Source organism: Crinia signifera, chromosome 4 (assembly GCF_055691185.1).
Source record: "Crinia signifera chromosome 4, ASM5569118v1, whole genome shotgun sequence".
Classification (NCBI taxonomy): domain Eukaryota; kingdom Metazoa; phylum Chordata; class Amphibia; order Anura; family Myobatrachidae; genus Crinia; species Crinia signifera.
Window position 1 is genome coordinate 293,514,832 of NC_139220.1, and position 13,253 is coordinate 293,528,084.

At 41.1% G+C, this 13,253-nt stretch overlaps 14 non-coding genes across 14 annotated transcripts; all 14 read right to left on the reverse strand.

Annotated features, from left to right (window-relative positions):
* Window positions 1–59: 59 nt before the first annotated feature.
* Window positions 60–131, reverse strand: TRNAH-GUG (transfer RNA histidin (anticodon GUG)). The gene has a single exon. It is a non-coding gene; the product is annotated as a tRNA-His (tRNA).
* Window positions 132–139: 8 nt separating this feature from the next.
* TRNAR-ACG (transfer RNA arginine (anticodon ACG)) lies at window positions 140–212 on the reverse strand. Its single transcript has one exon. It is a non-coding gene; the product is annotated as a tRNA-Arg (tRNA).
* Window positions 213–635: 423 nt separating this feature from the next.
* Window positions 636–707, reverse strand: TRNAH-GUG (transfer RNA histidin (anticodon GUG)). Its single transcript has one exon. It is a non-coding gene; the product is annotated as a tRNA-His (tRNA).
* Window positions 708–715: 8 nt separating this feature from the next.
* TRNAR-ACG (transfer RNA arginine (anticodon ACG)) lies at window positions 716–788 on the reverse strand. Its single transcript has one exon. It is a non-coding gene; the product is annotated as a tRNA-Arg (tRNA).
* A 509-nt stretch (window positions 789–1,297) lies between these two features.
* TRNAR-ACG (transfer RNA arginine (anticodon ACG)) lies at window positions 1,298–1,370 on the reverse strand. Its single transcript has one exon. It is a non-coding gene; the product is annotated as a tRNA-Arg (tRNA).
* A 429-nt stretch (window positions 1,371–1,799) lies between these two features.
* TRNAH-GUG (transfer RNA histidin (anticodon GUG)) lies at window positions 1,800–1,871 on the reverse strand. Its single transcript has one exon. It is a non-coding gene; the product is annotated as a tRNA-His (tRNA).
* Window positions 1,872–1,879: 8 nt separating this feature from the next.
* TRNAR-ACG (transfer RNA arginine (anticodon ACG)) lies at window positions 1,880–1,952 on the reverse strand. Its single transcript has one exon. It is a non-coding gene; the product is annotated as a tRNA-Arg (tRNA).
* Window positions 1,953–2,380: 428 nt separating this feature from the next.
* On the reverse strand, window positions 2,381–2,452 carry TRNAH-GUG (transfer RNA histidin (anticodon GUG)). Its single transcript has one exon. It is a non-coding gene; the product is annotated as a tRNA-His (tRNA).
* An 8-nt stretch (window positions 2,453–2,460) lies between these two features.
* TRNAR-ACG (transfer RNA arginine (anticodon ACG)) lies at window positions 2,461–2,533 on the reverse strand. Its single transcript has one exon. It is a non-coding gene; the product is annotated as a tRNA-Arg (tRNA).
* A 7,359-nt stretch (window positions 2,534–9,892) lies between these two features.
* TRNAH-GUG (transfer RNA histidin (anticodon GUG)) lies at window positions 9,893–9,964 on the reverse strand. Its single transcript has one exon. It is a non-coding gene; the product is annotated as a tRNA-His (tRNA).
* Window positions 9,965–9,972: 8 nt separating this feature from the next.
* On the reverse strand, window positions 9,973–10,045 carry TRNAR-ACG (transfer RNA arginine (anticodon ACG)). The gene has a single exon. It is a non-coding gene; the product is annotated as a tRNA-Arg (tRNA).
* Window positions 10,046–10,554: 509 nt separating this feature from the next.
* On the reverse strand, window positions 10,555–10,627 carry TRNAR-ACG (transfer RNA arginine (anticodon ACG)). Its single transcript has one exon. It is a non-coding gene; the product is annotated as a tRNA-Arg (tRNA).
* A 1,072-nt stretch (window positions 10,628–11,699) lies between these two features.
* On the reverse strand, window positions 11,700–11,771 carry TRNAH-GUG (transfer RNA histidin (anticodon GUG)). The gene has a single exon. It is a non-coding gene; the product is annotated as a tRNA-His (tRNA).
* A 590-nt stretch (window positions 11,772–12,361) lies between these two features.
* Window positions 12,362–12,434, reverse strand: TRNAR-ACG (transfer RNA arginine (anticodon ACG)). The gene has a single exon. It is a non-coding gene; the product is annotated as a tRNA-Arg (tRNA).
* Window positions 12,435–13,253: the final 819 nt, after the last annotated feature.

The following is a 13,253-nucleotide window of genomic DNA, read 5'->3' on the forward strand; positions in this document are numbered from 1 at the left end:
ACAATTGTCCAAACCTTTAAGTAAGAAAGCGACTTATGAGCAAGAAAAAAAACACTAAATGCCGTGACCCGGATTCGAACCGGGGTTGCTGCGGCCACAACGCAGAGTACTAACCACTATACGATCACGGCAACGAAGACGAGCCAGGTAGGAATCGAACCTACAATCTTCTGATCCGTAGTCAGACGCGTTATCCGTTGCGCCACTGGCCCAGGTGACATACGGTAAGTTTAGTGTCCTATCTGTTTTTGAATCTAGTTTTGGATTTTAGAGTTCTTTTTAGTATATACTGTACAGAATGAATTTGAAAGAGTTACCTATGCACTTGCTCCAGGGCTAGTTTCCTGTTAACATTGCAAGATAATTTTCTTATTACTGCAAAAACATCTTTTCAGTGTGTGATGAACTTGCTAAGCCTCAAGATTTTAATTTCCAGAATTCAGGAATTGATGTCAAATTTGAATTCTTTCAAAAGAATGTTTCACAGACAAATAAATCAAAGCATGTAAAGATAGCTTCACAAAAAGCATTAAAGACAAATTGTGCAAGTGCATTCAAAGAATCTGCTTAATTTCTAAAATTGTCCAAACCTTGAAGTAAGAAAGCGACCTTTCAGCAGGAAAAAAAACACTAATTGCCGTGACCCGGATTCGAACCGGGGTTGCTGCGGCCACAACACAGAGTACTAACCACTATACGATCACGGCAACGAAGACAAGCCAGGTAGGAATCGAACCTACAATCTTCTGATCCGTAGTCAGACGCGTTATCCGTTGCGCCACTGGCCCAGGTGACATATGGAAAGTTTAGTGTCCTATCTGTTTTTGAATCTAGTTTTGGATTTTAGAGTTCTTTTTAGTATATACTGTACAGAATGAATTTGAAAGAGTTACCTATGCACTTGCTCCAGGGCTAGTTTCCTGTTAACAGTGCAAGACAATTTTCTTATTACTGCAAAAACATCTTTTCAGTGTGTGATGAACTTGCTAAGACAAAGCCTCAAAATTTTAATTTTCAGAATTCAGGAATTGATGTCAAATTTGAATTCTTTCAAAAGAATGTTTCACAGACAAATAAATCAAAGCATGTAAAGATAGCTTCACAAAAAGCATTAAAGACAAATTGTGCAATGGCATTCAAAGAATCTGCTTAATTTCTACTATTGTCCAAACCTTTAAGTAAGAAAGCGACTTATGAGCAAGAAAAAAAACACTAAATGCCGTGACCCGGATTCGAACCAGGGTTGCTGCGGCCACAACGCAAAGTAGTAACCACTATACGATCACGGCAACGAAGATGAGCCAGGTAGGAATCGAACCTACAATCTTCTGATCCGTATTCAGACGCGTTATCCGTTGCGCCACTGGCCCAGGTGACATACGCTAAGTTTAGTGTCCTATCTGTTTTTGAACCTAGTTTTGGATTTTAGAGTTCTTTTAAGTATATACTGTACAGAATGAATTTGAAAGAGTTACCTATGCACTTGCTCCAGGGCTAGTTTCCTGTTAACATTGCAAGACAATTTTCTTATTACTGCAAGAACATCTTTTCAGTGTGTGATGAACTTGCTAAGACAAAGCCTCAAGATTTTAATTTCCAGAATTCAGTAATTGATGTCAAATTTGAATTCTTTCAAAAGAATGTTTCACAGACAAATAAATCAAAGCATGTAAAGATAGCTTCACAAAAAGCATTAAAGACAAATTGTGCAAGGGCATTCAAAGTATCTGCTTAATTTCTACAATTGTCCAAACCTTTAAGTAAGAAAGCGACTTATGAGCAAGAAAAAAAACACTAAATGCCGTGACCCGGATTCGAACCGGGGTTGCTGCAGCCACAACGCAGAGTACTAACCACTATACGATCACGGCAACGAAGACGAGCCAGGTAGGAATCGAACCTACAATCTTCTGATCCGTAGTCAGACGCGTTATCCGTTGCGCCACTGGCCCAGGTGACATACAGTAAGTTTAGTGTCCTATCTGTTTTTGAATCTAGTTTTGGATTTTAGAGTTCTTTTTAGTATATACTGTACAGAATGAATTTGAAAGAGTTACCTATGCACTTGCTCCAGGGCTAGTTTCCTGTTAACATTGCAAGACAATTTTCTTATTACTGCAAAAACATCTTTTCAGTGTGTGATGAACTTGCTAAGACAAAGAATCAAGATTTTAATTTCCAGAATTCAGTAATTGATGTCAAATTTGAATTCTTTCAAAAGAATGTTTCACAGACAAATAAATCAAAGCATGTAAAGATAGCTTCACAAAAAGCATTAAAGACAAATTGTGCAAGGGCATTCAAAGAATCTGCTTAATTTCTAAAATTGTCCAAACCTTTAAGTAAGAAAGCGACTTTTGAGAAAGAAAAAAACACTAAATGCCGTGACCCGGATTCGAACCGGGGTTGCTGCGGCCACAACACAGAGTACTAACCACTATACGATCACAGCAACGAAGACAAGCCAGGTAGGAATCGAACCTACAATCTTCTGATCCGTAGTCAGACGCGTTATCCGTTGCGCCACTGGCCCAGGTGACATAACGTAAGTTTAGTGTCCTATCTGTTTTTGAGCCCAGTTTTGGATTTTTTTGAGTTCTTTAAAGTATATACTGTACAGAATGAATTTGAAAGAGTTACCTATGCACTTGCTCCAGGGCTAGTTTCCTGTTAACATTGCAAGACAATTTTCTTATTACTGCAAAAACATCTTTTCAGTGTGTGATGAACTTGCTAAGACAAAGCCCCAAGATTTTAATTTCCAGAATTCAGTAATTGATGTCAAATTTGAATTCTTTCAAAAGAATGTTTCACAGACAAATAAATCAAAGCATGTAAAGATAGCTTCACAAAAAGCATTAAAGACAAATTGTGCAAGGGCATTCAAAGAATCTGCTTAATTTCTACAATTGTCCAAACCTTTAACCCCTTCCTGACAGAGCCAGTTTTTGCGTGCCCTTTTTTTCAAATCTGACATGTATCACTTAAGTGGGGATAACTTTTTTTTGCTTTTACTTATCCCAGTGATTTTGAGATTGTTTTTTCGTGACACATTGTACTTCAAATTAGTGGTAAATTTGGGTCGATACAGTCTGTGTTTTTTTGTGAAAAATACCAAAATGTCGTAAAAAAATGGAAAATTTAGCAATTTGCAAAATGTTAAATTTTCTGCTTGTGAGACAAATAATCATACCACTCAAAATAGTTAATAACTAACATAGACCATATGTCTACTTTATGTTTCCATCATTATTTCAACTTCCTTTTAATTTTTTTGGACACTAGGAGGCTTACAATATGAATAGCAAATTCTCAAATTTTCAAGAAAATTTCAAACACTGATTTTTTTAGGGACCAGTTCAGTTCTGATGTGACTTTGAGGGACTTGCATGTGAGACACCCCCAAAAATGATACCATTTCAAAAACTGCACCCCTCACAGTATTCAAAACAGCATTTTGGAAGTTTGTTAACCCTTTAGGTGTTTTACAGGAATTAAAACAAAGTGTAGGTGAAATTTCAAAATTTCATTTTTCTTGCAGATTTGCAATTTTAATACATTTTTCTAAGGAACACAGTACATTTTACTAGAGAAATGTGACTAAAAATTGATTCCCCCAATTCTTTTGTTTTCATAAATATCCTATATGTGGCCCTAGTGTGCACGTTGACCAAACCACAGGCTTCATAATAGAAGGAGCACCTACTTGATTTTGGAGCCTCCTTTTTATGAGATTATTTTTTAGGCACCATGTAGGTTTCTAGGCACCATAAGATGCTAAAATTTAGGAACCCCCCCACAAGTAACCCCATTTTGCAAACTACACCCCTCAGGGAATTCATCTAGGGGTATAGTGTACATTTCAAACCCCCAGGGGTTTCACCAATTGTGGTACAACTGGGCAGTGAAAATTAAAAATTAAATTCTTTACACAAAAATGCAGTTCTGGCTCAAAATTTTTCATTTTCAGAAGGTATGAAGGAGAAAAAGCACCCCAAAATCTGTGCCCCAATTTCTTCCGAGTATGGCAATGCCTCACATGTGACCAAAAAATACCATTTGGGTGCATGGCAGGACTCAGAAAGGAAGGAGTGATTTTTGGATTTTGCAGCTCAGATTCTGGTGGAATGTTGGTGGGTGCTATGTTGCATTAGCAAGACCCTCCAAGCACCAATACAGTGGAACCCCCCCACAAGTGACCCCATTTTGCAAACTACACCCCTCAGGGAATTCATCTAGGGGTATAGTGTACATTTCAAACCCCCAGGGGTTTCACCATTTTTGATACAACTGGGCAGTGAAAATGAAAAATTACATTTTTTTACACAAAAATGCAGTTCTGGCTCAAAATTTTTCATTTTCATAAGGTATGAAGGAGAAAAAGCACCCCAAAATCTGTGCCCCAATTTCTCCCGAGTACGGCAATGCCTCACATGTGACCAAAAAATACCATTTGGGTGCATGGCAGGACTCAGAAGGGAAGGAGTGATTTTTGGATTTTGCAGCTCAGATTCTGGTGGAATGTTGGTGGGTGCTATGTTGCAGTAGCAAGACCCCCCAAGCACCAATACAGTGGAACCCCCCCTCAAGTGACCCCATTTTGCAAACTACACCCCTCAGGGAATTCATCTAGGGGTATAGTGTACATTTCAAACCCCCAGGGGTTTCACCAATTTTGATACAACTGGGCAGTGAAAATGAAAAATTACATTTTTTTACACAAAAATGCAGTTCTGGCTCAAAATTTTTCATTTTCTTAAGGTATGAAGGAGAAAAAGCACCCCAAAATCTGTGCATCAATTTCTCCCGAGTATGGCAATGCCTCATATGTGACCAAAAAATACCAGTTGGGTGCATGGCAGGACTCAGAAGGGAAGGAGTGATTTTTGGTGGTGGAATGTTGGTGGGTGCTATGTCGCATTAGCAAGACCCCCAAAGCACCAAAACAGTGGAACCCCCCCACAAGTGACCCCATTTTGCAAACTACACCCCTCAGGGAATTCATCTAGGGGTATAGTGTACATTTCAAACCCCCAGGGGTTTCACCAATTTTGATACAACTGGGCAGTGAAAATGAAAAATTACATTTTTTTACACAAAAATGCAGTTCTGGCTCAAAATTTTTCATTTTCAGAAGGTATGAAGGAGAAAAAGCACCCCAAAATCTGTGCCCCAATTTCTCCCGAGTACGGCAATGCCTCATGTGTGACCAAAAAGTGTCAGGACTCAGAAGGGAAGGAGTGATATTTGGATTTTGCAGCACAAATTCTGGTGGAATGTTGGTGGGTGCTATGTCGCATTAGCAAGACCCCCAAAGCACCAATACAGTGGAACCACCCCACAAGTGACCCCATTTTGCAAACTACACCCCTCAGGGAATTCATCTAGGGGTATAGTGTACATTTCAAACCCCCAGGGGTTTCACCAATTTTGATACAACTGGGCAGTGAAAATGAAAAATTACATTTTTTTACACAAAAATGCAGTTCTGGCTCAAAATTTTTCATTTTCATAAGGTATGAAGGAGAAAAAGCACCCCAAAATCTGTGCCCCAATTTCTCCCGAGTACGGCAATGCCTCATGTGTGACCAAAAAGTGTCAGGACTCAGAAGGGAAGGAGTGATATTTGGATTTTGCAGCACAAATTCTGGTGGAATGTTGGTGGGTGCTATGTCGCATTAGCAAGACCCCCAAAGCACCAATACAGTGGAACCACCCCACAAGTGACCCCATTTTGCAAACTACACCCCTCAGGGAATTCATCTAGGGGTATAGTGTACATTTCAAACCCCCAGGGGTTTCACCAATTTTGATACAACTGGGCAGTGAAAATGAAAAATTAAATTTTTTTACACAAAAATGCAGTTCTGGCTCAAAATTTTTCATTTTCAGAAGGTATGAAGGAGAAAAAGCACCCCAAAATCTGTGCCCCAATTTCTCCCGAGTACGGCAATGCCTCATGTGTGACCAAAAAGTGTCAGGACTCAGAAGGGAAGGAGTGATATTTGGATTTTGCAGCACAAATTCTGGTGGAATGTTGGTGGGTGCTATGTCGCATTAGCAAGACCCCCAAAGCACCAATACAGTGGAACCACCCCACAAGTGACCCCATTTTGCAAACTACACCCCTCAGGGAATTCATCTAGGGGTATAGTGTACATTTCAAACCCCCAGGGGTTTCACCAATTTTGATACAACTGGGCAGTGAAAATGAAAAATTACATTTTTTTACACAAAAATGCAGTTCTGGCTCAAAATTTTTCATTTTCAGAAGGTATGAAGGAGACAAAGCACCCCAAAATCTGTGCCCCAATTTCTCCCGAGTACGGCAATGCCTCACGTGTGACCAAAAAATACCAGTTGGGTGCATGGCAGGACTCAGAAGGGAAGGAGTGATTTTTGGATTTTGCGGCTCAGATTCTGGTGGAATGAGTGGTGGGTGCTATGTGGCATTAGCAAGACCCCCGAAGCACGGTGAAATTATGAACCTAATAATCCATAGATGTGTGGTATAATTTAAAACACTCCTTTATACATAGGCCGGGTTTGTCGGGGCAAGTGTCACACTGGAAAATAGTTTGCTTTCTTATTCCCTTTTTATAGCAAACTTTGCACCTTTTTTGTGTCCTGCCCTTTTTTCCAGTGGAGGGGATTTCATCAGGAAAATGCTGCCCTGGTACAATACGGGGGCCAGTACTAGAAGTACTGGGGCCCTCTGCCTGCTGGTTCCCAAATATTAGGCCCTTTATGACTTCCTCTTGAAAGTGCATAAATGTCCCCCTCTGGCCGGTAGAACGGAATAGCACGTAAGCGTTATACAGTGCCATCTGGATGATATACACGGCCAGCTTCTTGTACCAGATTTTTGTTTTCCGCAGGGCACTGTACGGCTTCAGTACCTGATCTGAAAGATCCACTCCGCCCATGTACCTATTGTAATCCAGGATACAATTAGGTTTTGAGGTGTGGGTACTGGTACCTCGTACAGGGACGGAGGTGGTACTGTCTCCGTGAATTGTTGTCAGTATAAGGACATCCCTCTTGTCCTTATATTTGACCAACAACATATTTTCGGTGCATATTCCCCTGCTTTCACCCCTTCTCATTACTTGGGCAATGTGCGTTTTTGGGAGGCCTCTTTGGTTCTTGCGCACAGTACCGCAAGCTGCTGTACCTCTTGAACCAAGGGCCTTAAACAGGGGGATGCTAGTGTAAAAGTTATCCACATAGAGGTGATAACCTTTATCCAGGAAGGGGTGCACTAAATACCAGACAATTTTTCCACTAACACCTACGAGGGAGGGGGGGCATTCTGGCGGTTCAATTTTTGAATCCTTCCCTTCATATACCCTAAACCTGTGAGTGTACCCTGAGGTGCTTTCACACAGCTTATACATTTTTATGCCATACCTTGCCCTCTTACTGGGAAGGTACTGGCGGAATTTAACCCTTCCTTTAAAATGTATAAGGGACTCGTCTATGCAAATGAATTTATCTGGGATGTACATCTCTTCAAATTTGGCACTGAAATGATCAATGACCGGCCTGACTTTGAATAGCCGGTCAAAGGTGGGATCATCTCTGGGTGGGCACTGTGCATTATCGTTGTAATGCAAAAATTTAAGGATCGTCTCAAATCGAGCCCGGGGCATGGCCATACGGTAAAATGGGGTGCTGTACAGAACATCTGTACTCCAATATTGCCTAATTTCTGGCTTTTTTACTATGCCCATATGAAACACCAGACCCCAAAACGTCATCATCTCTACTGCATCTACAGGGGTCCACCTAGCAAATGATGACGTGGGGTTTTGAGCAATAAACTGCTGGGCATATAAATTAGTTTGGTCCACCATTAAATTTATAAAATCATCAGAGAAAAATAATTTGAAAAAGTCAATTTCTCTGAGACCTGTGGAATCAAATTGGATTCCTGGCATGGCCAAAAACTCAGGAACCTGGGACTCAAAATTGTCTGGTGGTGGGGTCCATACGAGATCAATTATTGGGGGGTGTCTCAGCTGCTCTACGGGGGCGTCTTTGAGGGGGTCCCTCATCACCAGAGGAGGAAGAGGAGCTTAAGGCGAATCCTTCAAATTCCCCGCTTGCATCACTGGCTGTGTCAGAGTCAGAAGCAAGCATGGCATATGCCTCCTCCGCTGAATACATTCTTCTGGATGACTGGGATGACATTTGGGATGACATTTGGGATGCCATTTTTATTTTTGTGTTACTGGTAGTGAAATGTTTCAACACGTGTATAGTGTAGGGGGGGGTACAAACTTTATTTCAACCCGGGGGGTATGTAGTGTGTAGTGTGTATGTAATGCAGAAAAAAAAAATACTTTATACAAAAAAAAAAATTGAAGGGGTTAAAAAAAAAAAAAATTGAAGGGGTTAAAAAAAAAATTGAAGGGGTTAAAAAAAAAAGAAAAGGTCCTGCGCCAAAAATTGAGCACAGATGTTGGTCAGTAACGTCCGTCACTGAACAGCGCTCAAAGGCAACAGGAATTTGATCAAAAAAAAAAAATAGATCAACCCTGTGCCGAAAAAGCTGATCAGTGATGTACGTCACTGATCAGCGCACAGTGGCCACAGGACACCCACAAAATCACAGTGTGTGTAAAAAAAAAATTAAAAAAAGACCCCACAGCACCCAAAAAAAAAAAAAAGTTAATCAGTGATGCGACACTGATTACCAGTGAGGGGCAGCAGGTGCACAACCTTTGGTGCAACTGACAGTGCAACTGGCAGCAACTGACAGGTATATATATAAAAAAAAAACCTCTGCACCCCCAAAAAGTTGCTGATCACCTCAGATATAGTGATCAGCACAAAAGGCGGGGGCAGCAGACACAAAATTTAGCACTCTCTATCACTCTCTGTCACTATCTCTCTCTATCTCTCTATCTCTCACTATCTATCACTCTATGACACTGCAGCAGGTATATATATATATATATATTAAAAAAAAAACCTGCGCCCCCAAAAAGTTGCTGATCAGTTAATTTATACTGATCAGCACAAAAGGGGGGGCAGCAGTCAGTTATATAAAAAATATATAGCACAATCTGTCACTATCTCTCTATCTCTCTCTCTCTATCTCTCTATCTATAACTATATCACACTGCAGCAGCACAAAATATAGCACTCTCTGACACTATCTCTCTCTATCTCTCTCTATCTATCTCTCTCTATCCTAACGCTATTACACTGCAGCAGCACAAGTTCACAACACAGGAAGTCACAAGCAGTAACAGGATCCAGAAAGCATCCAGCACACTACAAGCAGTGATGAAGCAGTGATCAGGTAAGTATTTTGCTCGGTTCAGGTCAGTAAATGGCGGCAGCTGGGCACGGTGACCGCACTGCACGCTATTCCAGACCGGAATGGCGTCTGCAGTGCAGTCACCGTTAGTTTAAATCCCCCTCCTTGGCTGTGATATGTCCGTCGGTCCGACGAACCAATCACGGCCTTTGGGGGCGGGCGGGGTGAGGTGGGGTGACACCAGTGTCACCCTTACACCCCGCGGTGATTGGTGATGTACTTTACAGCACCAATCACCTCTGATCGCGTGTCACCGGCGAACGTTATTCGCCGGTGACACAGAAAACGCTGTGATTGGCTGTTCACACTGAACAGCCAATCACAGCGATCGCTGACGGGGGGGCGGCATCGCAGCCCCCCCTGGGCATGCAGGGACATGTCTGCTGTCAGGGACAGCAGACATGTTGAAACTGTCACCGCGTCTCGCGGTGACAGTTACAAGCCATGACATACATTTACGCCATGTGTCAGGAAGTACTTCCCGACCATGACGTAAATGTACGTCAAATGTCGGGAAGGGGTTAAGTAAGAAAGCGACTTATGAGCAAGAAAAAAAACACTAAATGCCGCGACCCGGATTCGAACCGGGGTTGCTGCGGCCACAACGCAGAGTACTAACCACTATACGATCACGGCAACGAAGACGAGCCAGGTAGGAATCGAACCTACAATCTTCTGATCCGTAGTCAGACGCGTTATCCGTTGCGCCACTGGCCCAAGTGACATACGGTAAGTTTAGTGTCCTATCTGTTTTTGAACCTAGTTTTGGATTTTAGAGTTCTTTTAAGTATATACTGTACAGAATGAATTTGAAAGAGTTACCTATGCACTTGCTCCAGGGCTAGTTTCCTGTTAACATTGCAAGACAATTTTCTTATTACTGCAAAAACATCTTTTCAGTGTGTGATGAACTTGCTAAGACAAAGCCTCAAGATTTTAATTTCCAGAATTCAGTAATTGATGTCAAATTTGAATTCTTTCAAAAGAATGTTTCACAGACAAATAAATCAAAGCATGTAAAGATAGCTTCACAAAAAGCATTAAAGACAAATTGTGCAAGTGCATTCAAAGAATCTGCTTAATTTCTAAAATTGTCCAAACCTTGAAGTAGGAAAGCGACTTTTGAGCAAGAAAAAAAACACTAAATGCCGTGACACGAATTCGAACCGGGGTTGCTGCGGCCACAACGCAGAGTACTAACCACTATACGATCACGGCAATGAAGACGAGCCAGGTAGGAATCGAACCTACAATCTTCTGATCCGTAGTCAGACGCGTTATCTGTTGCACCACTGGCCCAGGTGACCTACGGTAAGTTTAGTGTCCTATCTGTTTTATAGCCCAGTTTTGGATTTTAGAGTTCTTTTGGTACTTCTTTACTTTCATGGCGCCACTCTAGATAGGACAGATAGGATACTAGATAGGATACGTTTTGTATGCGATTTGACATAAGATATTGCATAAGATATAGGATAGGACAGATAGGATACTAGATAGGATACGATTTGTATGCGATTTGACATAAGATATCGCATAAGATATAGGATAAGATTTACTATCCATTTCATTACCCCACTATCCACTAGGGCGTGGAGTGAGAATAGAATAGTGTGGCGAGCGCAGCGAGCCACCGAGCCCGAAGCGTGGCGAGCGCAGCGAGCCCCGCGAGGGGACACTGATGTTGTTTGAAAGCAAGTCCCCAATATCGCATGCCATTTGCATGCAATTCCATAAAATACATTCCGTGTCCCCTCGCGGGGCTCGCTGCGCTCGCCACGCTTCGGGCTCGGTGGCTCGCTGCGCTCGCCACACTATTCTATTCTCACTCCACGCCCTAGTGGATAGTGGGGTAATGAAATGGATAGTAAATCTTATCCTATATCTTATGTCAAATCGCATACAAATCGTAACCTATCTAGTATCCTATCTGTCCTATCTGTCCTATCTGTCCTATCTGTCCTATCTGTCCTAACTAGTGGCGCCGTGAAAGTAAAGAAGTACCGTTCTTTTAAGTATATACTGTACAGAATGAATTTGAAAGAGTTACCTATGCACTTGCTCCAGGGCTAGTTTCCTGTTAACATTGCCAAACAATTTTCTTATTACTGCAAAAACATCTTTTCAGTGTGTGATGAACTTGCTAAGACAAAGCCTCAAGATTTTAATTTCCAGAATTCAGTAATTGATGTAAAATTTGAATTCTTTCAAAAGAATGTTTCACAGACAAATAAAATAAAGGATGTAAAGATAGCTTCACAAAAAGCATTAAAGACAAATTGTGCAAGTGCATTCAAAGAATCTGCTTAATTTCTAAAATTGTCCAAACCTTGAAGTAAGAAAGCGACCTTTCAGCAGGAAAAAAAACACTAAATGCCGTGACCCGGATTCGAACCGGGGTTGCTGCGGCCACAACGCAGAGTACTAACCACTATACGATCACGGCAACGAAGACGAGCCAGGTAGGAATCGAATCTACAATCTTCTGATCCGTAGTCAGACGCTTTATCCGTTGCGCCACTGGCCCAGGTGACATATGGTAAGTTTAGTGTCCTATCTGTTTTTGAATCTAGTTTTGGATTTTAGAGTTCTTTTTAGTATATACTGTACAGAATGAATTTGAAAGAGTTACCTATGCACTTGCTCCAGGGCTAGTTTCCTGTTAACATTGCAAGACAATTTTCTTATTACTGCAAAAACATCTTTTCAGTGTGTGATGAACTTGCTAAGACAAAGCCTCAAGATTTTAATTTCCAGAATTCAGTAATTGATGTCAAATTTGAATTCTTTCAAAAGAATGTTTCAAAGACAAATAAATCAAAGCACGTAAAGATAGCTTCACAAAAAGCATTAAAGACAAATTGTGCAAGGGCATTCAAAGAATCTGCTTAATTTCTACAATTGTCCAAACCTTTAAGTAAGAAAGCGACTTATGAGCAAGAAAAAAAACACTAAATGCCGTGACCCGGAGTCGAACCGGGGTTGCTGCGGCCACAACGCAGAGTACTAACCACTATACGATCACAGCAACGAAGACGAGCCAGGTAGGAATCGAACCTACAATCTTCTGATCCGTAGTCAGACGCGTTATCCGTTGCGCCACTGGCCCAGGTGACATACGGTAAGTTTAGTGTCCTATCTGTTTTTGAATCTAGTTTTGGATTTTAGAGTTCTTTTTAGTATATACTGTACAGAATGAATTTGAAAGAGTTACCTATGCACTTGCTCCAGGGCTAGTTTCCTGTTAACATTGCAAGACAATTTTCTTATTACTGCAAAAACATCTTTTCAGTGTGTGATGAACTTGCTAAGACAAAGCCTCAAGATTTTAATTTCCAGAATTCAGTAACTGATGTCAAATTTGAATTCTTTCAAAAGAACGTTTCACAGACAAATAAATCAAAGCATGTAAAGATAGCTTCACAAAAAGCATTAAAGACAAATTGTGCAAGTGCATTCAAAGAATCTGCTTAATATCTAAAATTGTCCAAACCTTGAAGTAAGAAAGCGACTTTTGAGCAAGAAAAAAAACACTAAATGCCGTGACACGGATTCAAACCTGGGTTGCTGCGGCCACAAAGCAGAGTACTAACCACTATACGATCACGGCAACGAAGACGAGCCAGGTAGGATTCGGACCTACAATCTTCTGATCCATAGTCAGACGCGTTATCTGTTGCGCCACTGGCCCATGTGACCTATGGTAAGGTTAGTGTCCTATCTGTTTTTGAGCCCAGTTTTGGATTTTAGAGTTCTTTTAAGTATATACTGTACAGAATGAATTTATTTGAAAGAGTTACCTATGCACTTGCTCCAGGGCTAGTTTCCTGTTAACATTGCAAGACAATTTTCTTATTACTGCAAAAACATCTTTTCAGTGTGTGATGAACTTGCTAAGACAAAGCCTCAAGATTTTAATTTCCAGAAT